Here is a 5,300-nt window from a genome sequence, read left to right as displayed (position 1 = left end):
CCAAATGAAGGGAGACATAGATATGATTAAAAAACAACTGTTGATGCGACATGAAAAAAAGATGGGTGGAGGAGATGAATCATAAACCCAAATTGAGAACCTTTTGTTTGATTCAGGGTGAATTGGTGTGTGAGAGATATATTATGTATAACCTACCTAAAAGCAAGAGATCTCTATGTGCACAGGGAAGATCAGGGATATTGTCTCTGTGTATTGAAACAGGTCAGATCAGGGATATTGTCTCTGTGTATTGAAACAGGTCAGATCAGGGATATTGCCTCTGCGTATTGAAACAGTTCAGATCAGGGATATTGTCTCTGCGTATTGAAACAGTTCAGATCAGGGATATTTCCTCTGAGTATTGAAACAGGTCAGATCAGGGATATTGTCTCTGCGTATTGAAACAGTTCAGATCAGGGATATTTCCTCTGAGTATTGAAACAGGTCAGATCAGGGATATTGTCTCTGAGTATTGAAACAGGTCAGATCAGGGATATTGTCTCTGAGTATTGAAACAGATTATTTCAGGGATATTGTCTCTGTGTATTGAAACAGGTACGATCATGGATATTGCCTCTGAGTATTGAAACAGGTAAGATCAGGGATATTTTCTCTGAGTATTGATACAGGTCAGTATTGTGGTGAAATGGAGGAAAGACTATGTAACTATTGTGACCTTAAAGAAATAGAGAATTAAACTGATTTAATCCTCTATTTCCTTTTCTACCATGATATACGCTTGCTCTTATTCCAGAAAGACCACCAGATATACCCTGGCAGTATGTGATGAGTGATGAGGAGAAATTGAAATGTTTTTTTGTCCATGTGTATTTCCGTTTGTGGAATATTTAGATAAATCCTGGAATATAAGAAAAATGTTTACCTATAATTAAATTGTAAAAATATTTAGCTTCTGCGTGGTAAATGGTACATGTGTATATAGATTGTGTATAGACTTGTCTCCCATATGACTCTTCTATGTGGTAAATGGTATGTGTATATATAGATTGTGTATAGACTTGTCTCCCATATGAGTCTTCTATGTGGTAAATGGTATGTGTGTATATAGATTGTGTATAGACTTGTCTCCCATATGAGTCTTCTATGTGGTAAATGGTATGTGTATATATAGATTGTGTATACACTTGTCTCCCATATGACTGTTCTATGTGGTAAATGGTATGTGTATATATAGATTGTGTATAGACTTGTCTCCCATATGACTCTTCTATGTGGTAAATGGTATGTGTATATATAGATTGTGTATAGACTTGTCTCCCATATGAATCTTCTATGTGGTAAATGGTATGTGTATATATAGATTGTGTATAGACTTGTCTCCCATATGAGTCTTCTATGTGGTAAATGGTATGTGTATATATAGATTGTGTATAGACTTGTCTCCCATATGAATCTTCTATGTGGTAAATGGTATGTGTGTATATAGATTGTGTATAGACTTGTCTCCCATATGAGTCTTCTATGTGGTAAATGGTATGTGTGTATATAGATTGTGTATAGACTTGTCTCCCATATGAGTCTTCTATGTGGTAAATGGTATGTGTATATAGATTGTGTATAGACTTGTCTCCCATATGAATCTTCTCTTTGTGTCAGACTGGGTTCAAATTCCTTCTGTTTATTTTTTTCTGTATTTATTTATCTGTATATGTTATGTATGTGTATATATACAGTGTGTATGTATGTATGTGTATATATACAGTGTGTATGTATGTATGTGTATATATACAGTGTGTATGTATGTATGTGTATATATACAGTGTGTGTATATATGTATATTATTGTTCTGCTCTAGGGATATAATTATTGTTTGCATCACCTTATTTACTATTATGTATTGATTTTTACCTTATTTTTTTCACTATTCATGCGATGCCCAATGCAGAGAACACCGGAAGGAGAATTATCATTTAATTACCACAGTCAATTATTGTAATGTTTGTTTATGTGGCAATTAACCCCATAAGGGATGGGTTGCCAGTTGGCGATTTGACACTGAAATAAAATATCATTCATTCATTTGTTCATTCATTTGTTCATTCATATTATTTAATTTAAGTTTTTCTGTGTGTCCCTAATATCACTTTCCACCCTGTTAGTTTGCTGTAATTCCTAGAGCAACACATAGAACACCAGCTTGTTTGTACAAGTCACAGTTTACAATAGAATGGTATCATAATAGTTTGTTGGCCAAACCGGGATGTCTCATAGTCTGACAAACACCACTCTAGCTCTGACAACTAGATCATAATGAATCAGATTACATGGAGAGGGGGGACCTGATCCTAGATCATAATGAATCAGATTACATGGAGAGGAGGGGACCTGATCCTAGATCATAATGAATCAGATTACATGGAGAGGGGGGACCTGATCCTAGATCATAATGAATCAGATTACATGGAGAGGGGGGCCCGATCCTAGATCATAATGAATCAGATTACATGGAGAGGAGGACCTGATCCTAGATCATAATGAATCAGATTACATGGAGAGGAGGGACCTGATCCTAGATCATAATGAATCAGATTACATGGAGAGGAGGACCTGATCCTGATTCAGCACTCCTCCTTTGAGACACTGCCTTTATGAATAAGGAATGCTGTTGTAAAGTGTAGTTACAGCAGGTGTTTACTGCCATCTAGTGGAAGATACCAATAAAACACTTTATTATCAGGATGGGGAGACGGCTGAGTGCAGGATCCATGGTGAGATGACAAAAGAGGAAAACACACTATATGGAGAGAAGTACAAATAAAGTATTTCTGAACAATAAAGGACAGAGTAAGATAATGAATACCTGGAATTACATATTATTACTAGTTAGTAGATCTCTTCTGTCATCATTATTTACCCATACACCGGTGACGTCAGAAGGGACGTGATTTCCTCATATGAAAGTGAAAGTAACTGTGGTTACAAAATGTAGCGCACATTTCTCAGCAACATTAGAAGCAGGATAAATGTGTTGATTTGAAGGACAGACGTACAGACTCTGGTAAGTCTTGGCTACATATAACTATTATAAAGTTAGGTCGTAGTCAGACATTCAATAGACAGAGTAGGCTTGAGATATGATTCTTTATCATGCTGACCAACCTGGGCCCGTTTTCCACGATGGAATTTAGGCTTAACGCTGGAAACGCATAAGAAGTGGTAAACGATAATTAACAAAATACAAAGTTGAGTAAACGCTATTTTACAAATAAAAAGGTGCTTAAGCGCGTTTACGTGGGTTTACCCTCCACCACATCCCCGTTGATGTGGTGTGCAGCGTAGAGTGTATAGTCATTTAGTCTCTATAGACCAGGTGGCCAGTTGGTGAGAAACTGTTCAGATGGGGTGGTTTAGACCACTGCACCACCCAGGAGGTGACTGAAAGTAAATATGTGATTTTGTACAGGATCCATTTTGAGATGACAGAGCAGAAAACCCTATATGGACAATACTGACAAATAAAGTAAGTATTTATGAACAATAATTCATTCTAAATGACAGAGTATGTGAATGAATACTAGGAATGAGATATTACTAGTTAGAACTGCTACTTGAGCTGAGTTGCTGACAGACAGCAGTTTTCAAAGTGGAAACTAATCAGTAGGTCTACATGTTATCAGTAAAACGTCTGGTAAAGATGGTGGAGGAGCTTTTACATTATATGGTTTAATGTTTATCTCAGGGTTTCTCAATCCTTTTGTTCTTACCAGCACTTACACACCTGATTCAACTAATCATTAAATATTTTAAGACAGTTTAATATTTGAGGCATACAAATTAACATTCTCAAATTAAAACTTTTGGGTTTGGTAGATCTGTTAACAATTATTAAAGTCCTACAGTGACTCATATGTTGGAGATTAAAAAAAAACACAACTAAACCTGGTTTCGAGTAAATGATAAGTTTAGCTTAAATAATGTAAGAGAGATGTCTCAAAGAAGGACTATAAAAAAAAATGTAAGCAAGATTCGGTACAATGTCACGAGTTACTGATGTCACATGCAACTGACTGTTAGCGCCACCCTCTGGTTAATATTGTTATATAAAGTGAAAGTAAGGGTGTAGTCTACGCCGTTACAAACTGACTGTAGAAACTGTAGCACACATTTCTCTGCAACATTAGAAGCAGGATAAATGTGTTGATTTGAAGGACAGACGGACAGACTCTGGTAAGTCTTGGCTACATATAACTATTATAAAGTTAGGTCGTAGTCAGACATTCAATAGACAGAGTAGGCTTGAGATATGATTCTTTATCATGCTGACCAACCTGGGCCCGTTTTCCACGATGGAATTTAGGCTTAACGCTGGAAACGCATAAGAAGTGGTAAACGATAATTAACAAAATACAAAGTTGAGTAAACGCTATTTTACAAATAAAAAGGTGCTTAAGCGCGTTTACGTGGGTTTACCCTCCACCACATCCCCGTTGATGTGGTGTGCAGCGTAGAGTGTATAGTCATTTAGTCTCTATAGACCAGGTGGCCAGTTGGTGAGAAACTGTTCAGATGGGGTGGTTTAGACCACTGCACCACCCAGGAGGTGACTGAAAGTAAATATGTGATTTTGTACAGGATCCATTTTGAGATGACAGAGCAGAAAACCCTATATGGACAATACTGACAAATAAAGTAAGTATTTATGAACAATAATTCATTCTAAATGACAGAGTATGTGAATGAATACTAGGAATGAGATATTACTAGTTAGAACTGCTACTTGAGCTGAGTTGCTGACAGACAGCAGTTTTCAAAGTGGAAACTAATCAGTAGGTCTACATGTTATCAGTAAAACGTCTGGTAAAGATGGTGGAGGAGCTTTTACATTATATGGTTTAATGTTTATCTCAGGGTTTCTCAATCCTTTTGTTCTTACCAGCACTTACACACCTGATTCAACTAATCATTAAATATTTTAAGACAGTTTAATATTTGAGGCATACAAATTAACATTCTCAAATTAAAACTTTTGGGTTTGGTAGATCTGTTAACAATTATTAAAGTCCTACAGTGACTCATATGTTGGAGATTAAAAAAAAACACAACTAAACCTGGTTTCGAGTAAATGATAAGTTTAGCTTAAATAATGTAAGAGAGATGTCTCAAAGAAGGACTATAAAAAAAAATGTAAGCAAGATTCGGTACAATGTCACGAGTTACTGATGTCACATGCAACTGACTGTTAGCGCCACCCTCTGGTTAATATTGTTATATAAAGTGAAAGTAAGGGTGTAGTCTACGCCGTTACAAACTGACTGTAGAAACTGTAGCACACATTTCTC

At 36.2% G+C, this 5,300-nt stretch overlaps 1 protein-coding gene across 3 annotated transcripts in view; it reads left to right on the top strand.

Moving 5' to 3' along the window:
- The first annotated feature begins 2,732 nt into the window (after positions 1 to 2,732).
- Positions 2,733 to 5,300, top strand: part of LOC145867205 (uncharacterized) — a 39,809-nt gene continuing 37,241 nt past the window's right edge. The window contains exons 1-2 of one of the 3 annotated variants that reach the window (XM_082971259.1): positions 3,859 to 4,188; positions 4,594 to 4,650. The gene's annotated coding sequence lies outside the window, so the exon portion shown is untranslated. Of the gene's footprint in view, positions 3,020 to 3,858; positions 4,189 to 4,593; positions 4,651 to 5,027 lie in introns of those variants that run through there. The other 2 variants (XM_082971261.1, XM_082971260.1) reach the window with 2 other exon arrangements.

The sequence above is a fragment of the Salmo salar genome, unplaced genomic scaffold (assembly GCF_965601325.2).
Source record: "Salmo salar unplaced genomic scaffold, fSalSal1 ptg000221l, whole genome shotgun sequence".
Lineage (NCBI taxonomy): Eukaryota > Metazoa > Chordata > Actinopteri > Salmoniformes > Salmonidae > Salmo > Salmo salar.
This window is presented reverse-complemented; position numbering and strand designations above follow the sequence as displayed.